Source organism: Schistocerca americana, unplaced genomic scaffold, assembly GCF_021461395.2.
Source record: "Schistocerca americana isolate TAMUIC-IGC-003095 unplaced genomic scaffold, iqSchAmer2.1 HiC_scaffold_139, whole genome shotgun sequence".
In the NCBI taxonomy this organism is placed as follows: domain Eukaryota; kingdom Metazoa; phylum Arthropoda; class Insecta; order Orthoptera; family Acrididae; genus Schistocerca; species Schistocerca americana.
Window position 1 is genome coordinate 210098 of NW_025725470.1, and position 13432 is coordinate 223529.

A 13432-nucleotide genomic window follows, 5' to 3' on the forward strand; every position below is an offset into this window, starting at 1 on the left:
ATACCATTCAAGACGGGGAACTTGTGAGCAGCAGACCACTTTTCTGCAAAATTGCTAATTATTCTCCCATAAGGAGCTATCACGGAATTGATCTGCTCAGCGGTGATTTCAAATGGTAGCTCAAAGATACGGACAGTTCTTAATCCAAAGCCAGCATGCGTAACACGAACTTCACTAACATTGCCATCGTGATGTTTGAACATAAATGTTCCGCCACTAAATTCAACAATTTTGTCACACAATTCCGTGTTTTTAAGCTTGACATACACAATACTACTCACAATTGAAAGGTGAATACCTATAATATCCTCAAACGAAATTTTCACAACTTCTTCTAACCACGTCTCAATTTCGAACGAATTCGGTCTCTGCCCTTTCTGGTCAAAAACAAATTTCAGTGTGTCTCTCCTATTAGGCTGATCCATCTCTCCTTCTAATATGAATCCATCAAGAGTCTCAAACAACGCAGTAACTACTGCAACAGGCGCTTGACTTACCGAGCGGAGCGCAGCAGACCGCAGCGCACAGCACACGCCGGAGGTCCGCACACCACGGCCGCCAAAAGCCGACTGGAACCAACGAGCCCTGTGACACGGCGAATGCCAATTATTCCAGTCCATCGATGTCGTCCAGGGTGCCCTGGAAGTCTCGTGTACGCTGGCGGGATGGGGCCGGCGCGAATTCCCGCGGTCGGCGGCCTTCCTGGGCTACTGGTACCTTCATGTAGAGCTGCCGCTGGGCTCGCACTGCCTGCTGTTGAGAAAGTGATTGCTTTTGCTGATATGACTTGCAATAACGACTGCGCGAAACGCCGCTATCTCGTTAGGGGTGCTACGGCAGACACCCTCTCGAGCACCCCGAAGACTTCTTGAGCCCTCGGCTGTAATGGGTTCCAGGCTGACAAAAGAACTGCCGTGTGTGCATTCGCGAACGAGAGAAAGTCTGAGGCAAGTTCGAGTGAACAAGGATGGACTTCCCGGGTCCGTCGTCTCCGTAGTGTAGCGGTTATCACGTCTGCTTCACACGCAGAAGGTCCCCGGTTCGATCCCGGGCGGGAACAGAATTTTCCTGCCTATGTCGTATTGTCCTCCAATGAGCCACGTCGTGTGTGGATCTGCTGCATGTCCCTTCGTTTTGCAAGTACCACATTTATTGAATTTTTTAGTTACGATGGCAACATCACTACAAGTTGTCTGTGAAGTAAGGTGCACACAAGCTGTTTCCGTGGTGTAGCGTTTATCACGTCTGCCTAACACGCAGAAGGTCCCCGGTTCGATCCCGGGCGGAAACACTTTTTCATCACTTTAAGCAAGACGTACTAACATGCATCTGCTACCATCTGTACCCGAAACCTTCGTAATCGCCTTCACCCGTCGGACCCGAGTGTCAATTGCTCACATAAGAAATTCATTTGATATTGACGGCGAGCTTTTTGCGCTGACTCAGCCACTGACGTGCGATCAGTTTGCACAAAACGCTAGGGCTCGTCCGGGATTTGAACCCGGGACCTCCTGCACCCTAAGCAGGAATCATACCCCTAGACCAACGAGCCCTGTGACACGGCGAATGCCAATTATTCCAGTCCATCGATGTCGTCCAGGGTGCCCTGGAAGTCTCGTGTACGCTGGCGGGATGGGGCCGGCGCGAATTCCCGCGGTCGGCGGCCTTCCTGGGCTACTGGTACCTTCATGTAGAGCTGCCGCTGGGCTCGCACTGCCTGCTGTTGAGAAAGTGATTGCTTTTGCTGATATGACTTGCAATAACGACTGCGCGAAACGCCGCTATCTCGTTAGGGGTGCTACGGCAGACACCCTCTCGAGCACCCCGAAGACTTCTTGAGCCCTCGGCTGTAATGGGTTCCAGGCTGACAAAAGAACTGCCGTGTGTGCATTCGCGAACGAGAGAAAGTCTGAGGCAAGTTCGAGTGAACAAGGATGGACTTCCCGGGTCCGTCGTCTCCGTAGTGTAGCGGTTATCACGTCTGCTTCACACGCAGAAGGTCCCCGGTTCGATCCCGGGCGGGAACAGAATTTTTCTGCCTATGTCGTATTGTCCTCCAATGAGCCACGTCGTGTGTGGATCTGCTGCATGTCCCTTCGTTTTGCAAGTACCACATTTATTGAATTTTTTAGTTACGATGGCAACATCACTACAAGTTGTCTGTGAAGTAAGGTGCACACAAGCTGTTTCCGTGGTGTAGCGTTTATCACGTCTGCCTAACACGCAGAAGGTCCCCGGTTCGATCCCGGGCGGAAACACTTTTTCATCACTTTAAGCAAGACGTACTAACATGCATCTGCTACCATCTGTACCCGAAACCTTCGTAATCGCCTTCACGCGTCGGACCCGAGTGTCAATTGCTCACATTAGAAATTCATTTGATATTGACGGCGAGCTTTTTGCGCTGACTCAGCCACTGACGTGCGATCAGTTTGCACAAAACGCTAGGGCTCGTCCGGGATTTGAACCCGGGACCTCTTGCACCCTAAGCAGGAATCATACCCCTAGACCAACGAGCCCTGTGACACGGCGAATGCCAATTATTCCAGTCCATCGATGTCGTCCAGGGTGCCCTGGAAGTCTCGTGTACGCTGGCGGGATGGGGCCGTCGCGAATTCCCGCGGTCGGCGGCCTTCCTGGGCTACTGGTACCTTCATGTAGAGCTGCCGCTGGGCTCGCACTGCCTGCTGTTGAGAAAGTGATTGCTTTTGCTGATATGACTTGCAATAACGACTGCGCGGAACGCCGCTATCTCGTTAGGGGTGCTACGGCAGACACCCTCTCGAGCACCCCGAAGACTTCTTGAGCCCTCGGCTGTGATGGGTTCCAGGCTGACAAAAGAACTGTCGTGTGTGCATTCGCGAACGAGAGAAAGTCTGAGGCAAGTTCGAGTGAACAAGGATGGACTCCCCGGGTCCGTCGTTTCCGTAGTGTAGCGGTTATCACGTCTGCTTCACACGCAGAAGGTCCCCGGTTCGATCCCGGGCGGGAACACAATTTTCCTGCCTATGTCGTATTGTCCTCCAATGAGCCACGTCGTGTGTGGATCTGCTGCATGTCCCTTCGTTTTGCAAGTACCACATTTATTGAATTTTTTAGTTACGATGGCAACATCACTACAAGTTGTCTGTGAAGTAAGGTGCACACAAGCTGTTTCCGTGGTGTAGCGTTTATCACGTCTGCCTAACACGCAGAAGGTCCCCGGTTCGATCCCGGGCGGAAACACTTTTTCATCACTTTAAGCAAGACGTACTAACATGCATCTGCTACCATCTGTACCCGAAACCTTCGTAATCGCCTTCACGCGTCGGACCCGAGTGTCAATTGCTCACATAAGAAATTCATTTGATATTGACGGCGAGCTTTTTGCGCTGACTCAGCCACTGACGTGCGATCAGTTTGCACAAAACGCTAGGGCTCGTCCGGGATTTGAACCCGGGACCTCCTGCACCCTAAGCAGGAATCATACCCCTAGACCAACGAGCCCTGTGACACGGCGAATGCCAATTATTCCAGTCCATCGATGTCGTCCAGGGTGCCCTGGAAGTCTCGTGTACGCTGGCGGGATGGGGCCGGCGCGAATTCCCGCGGTCGGCGGCCTTCCTGGGCTACTGGTACCTTCATGTAGAGCTGCCGCTGGGCTCGCACTGCCTGCTGTTGAGAAAGTGATTGCTTTTGCTGATATGACTTGCAATAACGACTGCGCGAAACGCCGCTATCTCGTTAGGGGTGCTACGGCAGACACCCTCTCGAGCACCCCGAAGACTTCTTGAGCCCTCGGCTGTGATGGGTTCCAGGCTGACAAAAGAACTGTCGTGTGTGCATTCGCGAACGAGAGAAAGTCTGAGGCAAGTTCGAGTGAACAAGGATGGACTCCCCGGGTCCGTCGTTTCCGTAGTGTTGCGGTTATCACGTCTGCTTCACACGCAGAAGGTCCCCGGTTCGATCTCGGGCGGGAACAGAATTTTCCTGCCTATGTCGTATTGTCCTCCAATGAGCCACGTCGTGTGTGGATCTGCTGCATGTCCCTTCGTTTTGCAAGTACCACATTTATTTAATTTTTTAGTTACGATGGCAACATCACTACAAGTTGTCTGTGAAGTAAGGTGCACACAAGCAGTTTCCGTGGTGTAGCGGTTATCACGTCTGCCTAACACGCAGAAGGTCCCCGGTTCGATCCCGGGCGGAAACACTTTTTCATCACTTTAAGCAAGACGTACTAACATGCATCTGCTACCATCTGTACCCGAAACCTTCGTAATCGCCTTCACGCGTCGGACCCGAGTGCCAATTGCTCACATCGAATAAGAAATTCATTTGATATTGACGGCGAGCTTTATGCGCTGACTCAGCCACTGACGTGCGATCAGTTTGCACAAAACGCTAGGGCTCGTCCGGGATTTGAACCCGGGACCTCCTGCACCCTAAGCAGGAATCATACCCCTAGACCAACGAGCCCTGTGACACGGCGAATGCCAATTATTCCAGTCCATCGATGTCGTCCAGGGTGCCCTGGAAGTCTCGTGTACGCTTGCGGGATGGGGCCGGCGCGAATTCCCGCGGTCGGCGGCCTTCCTGGGCTACTGGTACCTTCATGTAGAGCTGCCGCTGGGCTCGCACTGCCTGCTGTTGAGAAAGTGATTGCTTTTGCTGATATGACTTGCAATAACGACTGCGCGAAACGCCGCTATCTCGTTAGGGGTGCTACGGCAGACACCCTCTCGAGCACCCCGAAGACTTCTTGAGCCCTCGGCTGTGATGGGTTCCAGGCTGACAAAAGAACTGCCGTGTGTGCATTCGCGAACGAGAGAAAGTCTGAGGCAAGTTCGAGTGAACAAGGATGGACGTCCCGGGTCCGTCGTCTCCGTAGTGTAGCGGTTATCACGTCTGCTTCACACGCAGAAGGTCCCCGGTTCGATCCCGGGCGGGAACAGAATTTTCCTGCCTATGTCGTATTGTCCTCCAATGAGCCACGTCGTGTGTGGATCTGCTGCATGTCCCTTCGTTTTGCAAGTACCACATTTATTGAATTTTTTAGTTACGATGGCAACATCACTACAAGTTGTCTGTGAAGTAAGGTGCACACAAGCTGTTTCCGTGGTGTAGCGTTTATCACGTCTGCCTAACACCCAGAAGGTCCCCGGTTCGATCCCGGGCGGAAACACTTTTTCATCACTTTAAGCAAGACGTACTAACATGCATCTGCTACCATCTGTACCCGAAACCTTCGTAATCGCCTTCACGCGTCGGACCCGAGTGTCAATTGCTCACATAAGAAATTCATTTGATATTGACGGCGAGCTTTTTGCGCTGACTCAGCCACTGACGTGCGATCAGTTTGCACAAAACGCTAGGGCTCGTCCGGGATTTGAACCCGGGACCTCCTGCACCCTAAGCAGGAATCATACCCCTAGACCAACGAGCCCTGTGACACGGCGAATGCCAATTATTCCAGTCCATCGATGTCGTCCAGGGTGCCCTGGAAGTCTCGTGTACGCTGGCGGGATGGGGCCGGCGCGAATTCCCGCGGTCGGCGGCCTTCCTGGGCTACTGGTACCTTCATGTAGAGCTGCCGCTGGGCTCGCACTGCCTGCTGTTTTTTTTTTTTTTTTTTTTTTTTTAAATGGACTTGTAGTCCGGGGTGATATGTTACGATACAGCATCACCGGTTTATTGCGGTCTAACTGTGTTGGTGAGGCAGTAAGTTTCCACAGGGCAGTGACTGCGTCACTGCAATTCACTTTGGAGGTGTGGCGGTGGGACTTGTAGTCCCGTACCACCCTCTGACGGTGATAGTACTACATGAGTCAGGCAGTAAAATTTGGCCTAACAGAGGCAGGTGAAGGTGTGGCGGTGGGGCTCACCCTCCGCATGTCTTGCCTGCTGTTGAGAAAGTGATTGCTTTTGCTGATATGACTTGCAATAACGACTGCGCGAAACGCCGCTATCTCGTTAGGGGTGCTACGGCAGACACCCTCTCGAGCACCCCGAAGACTTCTTGAGCCCTCGGCTGTGATGGGTTCCAGGCTGACAAAAGAACTGTCGTGTGTGCATTCGCGAACGAGAGAAAGTCTGAGGCAAGTTCGAGTGAACAAGGATGGACTCCCCGGGTACGTCGTTTCCGTAGTGTAGCGGTTATCACGTCTGCTTCACACGCAGAAGGTCCCCGGTTCGATCCCGGGCGGGAACACAATTTTCCTGCCTATGTCGTATTGTCCTCCAATGAGCCACGTCGTGTGTGGATCTGCTGCATGTCCCTTCGTTTTGCAAGTACCACATTTATTGAATTTTTTAGTTACGATGGCAACATCACTACAAGTTGTCTGTGGAGTAAGGTGCACACAAGCAGTTTCCGTGGTGTAGCTGTTATCACGTCTGCCTAACACGCAGAAGGTCCCCGGTTCGATCCCGGGCGGAAACACTTTTTCATCACTTTAAGCAAGACGTACTAACATGCATCTGCTACCATCTGTACCCGAAACCTTCGTAATCGCCTTCACGCGTCGGACCCGAGTGTCAATTGCTCACATCGAATAAGAAATTCATTTGATATTGACGGCGAGCTTTTTGCGCTGACTCAGCCACTGACGTGCGATCAGTTTGCACAAAACGCTAGGGCTCGTCCGGGATTTGAACCCGGGACCTCCTGCACCCTAAGCAGGAATCATACCCCTAGACCAACGAGCCCTGTGACACGGCGAATGCCAATTATTCCAGTCCATCGATGTCGTCCAGGGTGCCCTGGAAGTCTCGTGTACGCTGGCGGGATGGGGCCGGCGCGAATTCCCGCGGTCGGCGGCCTTCCTGGGCTACTGGTACCTTCATGTAGAGCTGCCGCTGGGCTCGCACTGCCTGCTGTTGAGAAAGTGATTGCTTTTGCTGATATGACTTGCAATAACGACTGCGCGGAACGCCGCTATCTCGTTAGGGGTGCTACGGCAGACACCCTCTCGAGCACCCCGAAGACTTCTTGAGCCCTCGGCTGTGATGGGTTCCAGGCTGACAAAAGAACTGTCGTGTGTGCATTCGCGAACGAGAGAAAGTCTGAGGCAAGTTCGAGTGAACAAGGATGGACTCCCCGGGTCCGTCGTTTCCGTAGTGTAGCGGTTATCACGTCTGCTTCACACGCAGAAGGTCCCCGGTTCGATCCCGGGCGGGAACACAATTTTCCTGCCTATGTCGTATTGTCCTCCAATGAGCCACGTCGTGTGTGGATCTGCTGCATGTCCCTTCGTTTTGCAAGTACCACATTTATTGAATTTTTTAGTTACGATGGCAACATCACTACAAGTTGTCTGTGAAGTAAGGTGCACACAAGCTGTTTCCGTGGTGTAGCGTTTATCACGTCTGCCTAACACGCAGAAGGTCCCCGGTTCGATCCCGGGCGGAAACACTTTTTCATCACTTTAAGCAAGACGTACTAACATGCATCTGCTACCATCTGTACCCGAAACCTTCGTAATCGCCTTCACGCGTCGGACCCGAGTGTCAATTGCTCACATAAGAAATTCATTTGATATTGACGGCGAGCTTTTTGCGCTGACTCAGCCACTGACGTGCGATCAGTTTGCACAAAACGCTAGGGCTCGTCCGGGATTTGAACCCGGGACCTCCTGCACCCTAAGCAGGAATCATACCCCTAGACCAACGAGCCCTGTGACACGGCGAATGCCAATTATTCCAGTCCATCGATGTCGTCCAGGGTGCCCTGGAAGTCTCGTGTACGCTGGCGGGATGGGGCCGGCGCGAATTCCCGCGGTCGGCGGCCTTCCTGGGCTACTGGTACCTTCATGTAGAGCTGCCGCTGGGCTCGCACTGCCTGCTGTTGAGAAAGTGATTGCTTTTGCTGATATGACTTGCAATAACGACTGCGCGAAACGCCGCTATCTCGTTAGGGGTGCTACGGCAGACACCCTCTCGAGCACCCCGAAGACTTCTTGAGCCCTCGGCTGTGATGGGTTCCAGGCTGACAAAAGAACTGTCGTGTGTGCATTCGCGAACGAGAGAAAGTCTGAGGCAAGTTCGAGTGAACAAGGATGGACTCCCCGGGTACGTCGTTTCCGTAGTGTAGCGGTTATCACGTCTGCTTCACACGCAGAAGATCCCCGGTTCGATCCCGGGCGGGAACACAATTTTCCTGCCTACGTCGTATTGTCCTCCAATGAGCCACGTCGTGTGTGGATCTGCTGCATGTCCCTTCGTTTTGCAAGTACCACATTTATTGAATTTTTTAGTTACGATGGCAACATCACTACAAGTTGTCTGTGAAGTAAGATACACACAAGCAGTTTCCGTGGTGTAGCGGTTATCACGTCTGCCTAACACGCAGAAGGTCCCCGGTTCGATCCCGGGCGGAAACACTTTTTCATCACTTTAAGCAAGACGTACTAACATGCATCTGCTACCATCTGTACCCGAAACCTTCGTAATCGCCTTCACGCGTCGGACCCGAGTGTCAATTGCTCACATCGAATAAGAAATTCATTTGATATTGACGGCGAGCTTTTTGCGCTGACTCAGCCACTGACGTGCGATCAGTTTGCACAAAACGCTAGGGCTCGTCCGGGATTTGAACCCGGGACCTCCTGCACCCTAAGCAGGAATCATACCCCTAGACCAACGAGCACTGTGACACGGCGAATGCCAATTATTCCAGTCCATCGATGTCGTCCAGGGTGCCCTGGAAGTCTCGTGTACGCTGGCGGGATGGGGCCGTCGCGAATTCCCGCGGTCGGCGGCCTTCCTGGGCTATTGGTACCTTCATGTAGAGCTGCCGCTGGGCTCGCACTGCCTGCTGCTAAGAAAGTGATTGCTTTTGCTGATATGACTTGCAATAACGACTGCGCGAAACGCCGCTATCTCGTTAGGGGTGCTACGGCAGACACCCTCTCGAGCACCCCGAAGACTTCTTGAGCCCTCGGCTGTGATGGGTTCCAGGCTGACAAAAGAACTGTCGTGTGTGCATTCGCGAACGAGAGAAAGTCTGAGGCAAGTTCGAGTGAACAAGGATGGACTCCCCGGGTCCGTCGTTTCCGTAGTGTAGCGGTTATCACGTCTGCTTCACACGCAGAAGGTCCCCGGTTCGATCCCGGGCGGGAACAGAATTTTCCTGCCTATGTCGTATTGTCCTCCAATGAGCCACGTCGTGTGTGGATCTGCTGCATGTCCCTTCGTTTTGCAAGTACCACATTTATTGAATTTTTTAGTTACGATGGCAACATCACTACAAGTTGTCTGTGAAGTAAGGTGCACACAAGCAGTTTCCGTGGTGTAGCGGTTATCACGTCTGCCTAACACGCAGAAGGTCCCCGGTTCGATCCCGGGCGGAAACACTTTTTCATCACTTTAAGCAAGACGTACTAACATGCATCTGCTACCATCTGTACCCGAAACCTTCGTAATCGCCTTCACGCGTCGGACCCGAGTATCAATTGCTCACATCGAATAAGAAATTCATTTGATATTGACGGCGAGCTTTTTGCGCTGACTCAGCCACTGACGTGCGATCAGTTTGCACAAAACGCTTGGGCTCGTCCGGGATTTGAACCCGGGACCTCCTGCACCCTAAGCAGGAATCATACCCCTTTTTTTTTTTTTTTTTTTTTTTTTTTTTTTTTTTTTTTTTTTTTTTTTAACGGGCCTCCATCCTCCCCTTATAGCCCGTCACTTGCACTCGCCAAAATTGCCTTCATCGGCTAGCTTCAATAGCTGTAATTGTAAGGAACTAAATGTCTCCTCATGAGACGGAAATGAAAATACTTCTTGATTGGTAGCCCTGACTCGTCGTAGGTGTACGTGGGGAATTTCAGCAGACTGGTGGCTTCAAAGTTTGTCTTCTCGGTGAATAGCTATTGCTGATGTATTCCGTCGTCGAAAAATCGTTTGTTCGTCCATCTCTCAAGTGTTATTCCTGTTTGAGCTGCTCGTAACTCCGAAGCCCCGGCCACCAATGTCTCCATGACATCCTACAAGGGTACCGGTTAGGTATGCTAACATAAAGAAAATAAAAGAATAAAAGTGTCGCCCCATTAGTATGGCATATGCTATGAAAAAAAAAAGCATTAAAGATTTTTGCAATATAGTGACTCTATGTCAACGTTCGTAATAAAAAACAAGCATAGTTTTCTCTATATTTCGTCGTTCGTAGTAGTGTCTGGTGCTCCATCGTTAAATGTAACCAATATTCTTCTGTACTCTTCTCTTTCTCGGATAGTATGTAGTATACAGTCTGGCCCTTTAGCCAATTGACGGCACGTCGTTTTGTATTGGGATAGGGAACTTCGTCAGGGTTGAGTAGGCGTGTCGGTGCTATCGTTCTTGGTGACGTTCGCAGTATGCTTGCGAGTTTCCGTGTGCAGAGGGACCATATGTCCTGTACAGCGTCGCAAGTAAATCTATGCTCGTCTGTGTCAACTAAGTGACATCTGATACAATTCGGTGTTTCAGCCAGGTGAATCTTGTGTAACCTCGAATTGGTCGGAAATTTCCTATTGACTGCCATGTACCAAGTTGAGCGAACTGTAGATGAAAGAAGCGGGTCGTGAATGTTCTCCCAGACTTGTTTCCAGTTATAACCTCGACATTTCTCCTCCACTATATTGCGTGGTGTACTTGCCGTCAATGTGGCGTAAATCGCTTTGACTTTGTGTCGGTCTGCCTCTGGAATTCTTCGTTGTATGTAGCTAAGTTCTAGTATGAAATACCTGAAGTGACAGAGCGAGTTCAGAATGTGTTTTACATCTACAGGTGGATCCAGATTGGGAGGCACTATTTCATTCAAAATGTGAGCCGTCAGTGTGTTAGGTGATCTGTGCCACTGTTTGTATGTTTGACTAACATACAGGGCTTTTGCTTTGAGGTAGACATCCGTCAAATTGAGGCCTCCCTTCCAAACTGGTAGGGTGAGGGTTTCATACTTTACTTTAAATATCTGACCCCTGGTAACAAAGTGGCCAAGCGCCGCTAACATTTGTTGTGCCATAGTCTTTGGTAATGGCAGTACTTGGGCAACGTAATTTACTTTGGAAATTATGTAGGTGTTAACTAAAGCCACTCTTTGAATGGCATTTAGAGCTCGCAGGCTATGTTGCCGTATGCCAGCGCGCATTTTTGCCAGCATTTTTCGATAGTTCAAGGCAGCCGTGCGGCGGACATTGCGTGTGTATTCAATCCCGAGGCAGGTGATCGTATCCAAGCTTCTGATTCTTTCAGCAGCACCGAGTTCTAATCCGCGTCCAATGTGCATTAAGCCTGACTTGTGACGGTTGAGTCTCGCCCCCGATGCAGCTTCATACGTTGCTACAATGTGGAAAGCTTTCTCTAAGTCCTCGTCTTTCGTTACTACAAAACTGACATCATCTGCGTAAGCCTGGCAAATAATCTTCTGACCATGAATGAGCAGCCCTGGAAGGTCTTGCGTCAGGGAGTACAAGAATGGCTCGAGTGCTATGGCAAACAATGCCATCGACATTGGGCAGCCCTGTCGTACTGAACTGGCGATACTGATCGGCCTGCTTAAGCGTCCATTTACATTGATTTGCGACGTACCATTCATCAGGAGGGTTTGAACAGTATCAGTGATTTTCTGAGGAAAATGCATGGCGTCCATGGTGCGTAGGAGATAGGAGTGGTTCACCCTGTCAAAGGCCTTTTCAAAGTCGAGGGACACAAGGGCACTTGGGATGTCACAGGCTTCGGCAATCGCTATGAGATCTCTATATGCAGTTAAAGTGTGGAAAATATTTCTATTTGGTCCAACGCACGTTTGGTAGTCGCCGGTAACGCTGGTAATGACTGAATTTAATCGTTGCATAATGACACGTGCGAAAATTTTATAGTCAGTGTTAAGCAATGTTAAAGGCCGGAGATTCTCTACAGTTTTGCCTCCTGGAGTTTTTGGTACTAGCACCACTATCCCTTTACAAAAATCTTTCAAGCTGTCATTTCGAATGTTCATAATGTCATTACAGACCAGAGTCAACTTACTAATTAACTGTCGCCTAAATGTGTGATAAAACTCGGCAGGTAATCCGTCAGGACCAGGCGATTTATTTCTTGGGCTTCTGAGAATGGCGTCTGCCACTTCATCCTCGAGTATGTCTGAGGCGAGTTCTTCCGCCTGTTCCGGACTAAGTCTCCCCCACGCCCTGTCCGTAAGGACTGCCTGCGCTGCCACATCTATTGGTTTTTCAGCTAGTAACGCCGTAAAATGTTTATAAATTTCTTCTTGAATAGCAGTTTGTGTGTCGAAAAGGCGACCGTCTGCAGTTTTTAGCTCAGTCAGTATTTTCCTGTTTCTTCTTTTTTGCTCTTGTATAACGTGGTACATGGATGTTGTCTCCTCCCGCACTGCATTTTGCAGGCGTGTTCTCACTTGATAGCCTTCAGATTGTCGTCGCGTCAGTGTTAGGAGTGTTGCCTGGATTCTTTTGATCTGCATGTGATTGGCCACTACTGTATTATCGTCGGTATAAAGTTCTCGTAGGCACTGAAAATAGAATTCTATTGTGGTCCTCTGCCAGGCGTATTTCTCGCGAGAGTAACACTTCATCGCTTTTATGAGAGCTGGCTTTGCACATTTTAACCACCACGAGAGAGCCGAATTGTACTGTGGAAATTTCCTTTCACAATCTGCCCATGTGTGTCGGAAGGCGGCGTGGCACCCTGGATCTGATAAATGGGAAACATTCAGTTTCCACGGGCCTCTCGCTCTATATGTACCCTGTTTTTCCATATTGATGGTACATATATATGCTACATGGTCAGAGAATATAAGCGGCCATCGCTCCGCGTGCAAAATATGGTTTCGTAAATTGGAGGATGCATAAATTCTGTCAATGCGGCTTGCAGAATGGCTGGTGACGTGGGTAAAACCGGGCATGTCGCCGTGTTTAAGTTCCCACGTGTCGAGTAGGTTTAATTCTCGAACAATGTCCAGAAGTTCTATGGAAGTGTTAAAATGCGGCGTTTGGTCTTTGGGTTTCAGTACACAGTTGAAATCACCTGCAAATACGACTTGGCCTGTGCGGGTTGTAAAAAGTGGCACTATCTCTTCCCTAAAAAACTCCGACCTCTGGCGTTTTTTTCCCGTTCCAGAAGGGGCATAAACATTTATGAATCGGGTGTTGTGGATTGTCCCCGCAATACCTCTGCTGTTCGGCAGTCTGTCGACATTGGCTACGGCGATGCCTTCTTTGGTCAAAAGTGCAGTTCCGAGTTCACTGCCACGTCCCGGGTTGATTAACGCATTATAACCTGTGATACGATCCAGATCAATGTCGGCGACCTCTTGCAACAGCGCAATGTCGACATCAGCTGCATATAAGAAATCCGTAAGATTCCTCAGGTTTGACGTACTGCTGATCTTGTTGATGTTGACCGTGGCAACACGGTATGCCTGTAAGGGTGGCATGAGGGCAGAGGTATGCGTGGC

At 50.5% G+C, this 13432-nt stretch overlaps 26 non-coding genes across 26 annotated transcripts; 18 read left to right on the forward strand and 8 right to left on the reverse strand.

Annotated features, from left to right (window-relative positions):
* Positions 1-987: 987 nt before the first annotated feature.
* On the forward strand, positions 988-1060 carry Trnav-cac. The gene has a single exon. It is a non-coding gene; the product is annotated as a tRNA-Val (tRNA).
* Positions 1061-1218: 158 nt separating this feature from the next.
* Positions 1219-1291, forward strand: Trnav-aac. The gene has a single exon. It is a non-coding gene; the product is annotated as a tRNA-Val (tRNA).
* Positions 1292-1480: 189 nt separating this feature from the next.
* On the reverse strand, positions 1481-1552 carry Trnap-agg. The gene has a single exon. It is a non-coding gene; the product is annotated as a tRNA-Pro (tRNA).
* Positions 1553-1954: 402 nt separating this feature from the next.
* On the forward strand, positions 1955-2027 carry Trnav-cac. Its single transcript has one exon. It is a non-coding gene; the product is annotated as a tRNA-Val (tRNA).
* A 158-nt stretch (positions 2028-2185) lies between these two features.
* Positions 2186-2258, forward strand: Trnav-aac. The gene has a single exon. It is a non-coding gene; the product is annotated as a tRNA-Val (tRNA).
* Positions 2259-2447: 189 nt separating this feature from the next.
* Trnap-agg lies at positions 2448-2519 on the reverse strand. Its single transcript has one exon. It is a non-coding gene; the product is annotated as a tRNA-Pro (tRNA).
* A 402-nt stretch (positions 2520-2921) lies between these two features.
* Trnav-cac lies at positions 2922-2994 on the forward strand. The gene has a single exon. It is a non-coding gene; the product is annotated as a tRNA-Val (tRNA).
* Positions 2995-3152: 158 nt separating this feature from the next.
* Positions 3153-3225, forward strand: Trnav-aac. Its single transcript has one exon. It is a non-coding gene; the product is annotated as a tRNA-Val (tRNA).
* Positions 3226-3414: 189 nt separating this feature from the next.
* On the reverse strand, positions 3415-3486 carry Trnap-agg. The gene has a single exon. It is a non-coding gene; the product is annotated as a tRNA-Pro (tRNA).
* Positions 3487-3888: 402 nt separating this feature from the next.
* Trnav-cac lies at positions 3889-3961 on the forward strand. Its single transcript has one exon. It is a non-coding gene; the product is annotated as a tRNA-Val (tRNA).
* Positions 3962-4119: 158 nt separating this feature from the next.
* On the forward strand, positions 4120-4192 carry Trnav-aac. The gene has a single exon. It is a non-coding gene; the product is annotated as a tRNA-Val (tRNA).
* A 194-nt stretch (positions 4193-4386) lies between these two features.
* Positions 4387-4458, reverse strand: Trnap-agg. Its single transcript has one exon. It is a non-coding gene; the product is annotated as a tRNA-Pro (tRNA).
* A 402-nt stretch (positions 4459-4860) lies between these two features.
* Positions 4861-4933, forward strand: Trnav-cac. Its single transcript has one exon. It is a non-coding gene; the product is annotated as a tRNA-Val (tRNA).
* A 158-nt stretch (positions 4934-5091) lies between these two features.
* Trnav-aac lies at positions 5092-5164 on the forward strand. Its single transcript has one exon. It is a non-coding gene; the product is annotated as a tRNA-Val (tRNA).
* Positions 5165-5353: 189 nt separating this feature from the next.
* Positions 5354-5425, reverse strand: Trnap-agg. The gene has a single exon. It is a non-coding gene; the product is annotated as a tRNA-Pro (tRNA).
* Positions 5426-6117: 692 nt separating this feature from the next.
* Trnav-cac lies at positions 6118-6190 on the forward strand. Its single transcript has one exon. It is a non-coding gene; the product is annotated as a tRNA-Val (tRNA).
* A 158-nt stretch (positions 6191-6348) lies between these two features.
* Positions 6349-6421, forward strand: Trnav-aac. Its single transcript has one exon. It is a non-coding gene; the product is annotated as a tRNA-Val (tRNA).
* Positions 6422-6615: 194 nt separating this feature from the next.
* Trnap-agg lies at positions 6616-6687 on the reverse strand. The gene has a single exon. It is a non-coding gene; the product is annotated as a tRNA-Pro (tRNA).
* A 402-nt stretch (positions 6688-7089) lies between these two features.
* On the forward strand, positions 7090-7162 carry Trnav-cac. Its single transcript has one exon. It is a non-coding gene; the product is annotated as a tRNA-Val (tRNA).
* Positions 7163-7320: 158 nt separating this feature from the next.
* On the forward strand, positions 7321-7393 carry Trnav-aac. The gene has a single exon. It is a non-coding gene; the product is annotated as a tRNA-Val (tRNA).
* Positions 7394-7582: 189 nt separating this feature from the next.
* Positions 7583-7654, reverse strand: Trnap-agg. Its single transcript has one exon. It is a non-coding gene; the product is annotated as a tRNA-Pro (tRNA).
* Positions 7655-8056: 402 nt separating this feature from the next.
* Trnav-cac lies at positions 8057-8129 on the forward strand. Its single transcript has one exon. It is a non-coding gene; the product is annotated as a tRNA-Val (tRNA).
* A 158-nt stretch (positions 8130-8287) lies between these two features.
* Positions 8288-8360, forward strand: Trnav-aac. The gene has a single exon. It is a non-coding gene; the product is annotated as a tRNA-Val (tRNA).
* Positions 8361-8551: 191 nt separating this feature from the next.
* On the reverse strand, positions 8552-8626 carry Trnap-agg. The gene has a single exon. It is a non-coding gene; the product is annotated as a tRNA-Pro (tRNA).
* Positions 8627-9028: 402 nt separating this feature from the next.
* Positions 9029-9101, forward strand: Trnav-cac. Its single transcript has one exon. It is a non-coding gene; the product is annotated as a tRNA-Val (tRNA).
* Positions 9102-9259: 158 nt separating this feature from the next.
* On the forward strand, positions 9260-9332 carry Trnav-aac. Its single transcript has one exon. It is a non-coding gene; the product is annotated as a tRNA-Val (tRNA).
* The last annotated feature ends 4100 nt before the right edge of the window (positions 9333-13432 follow it).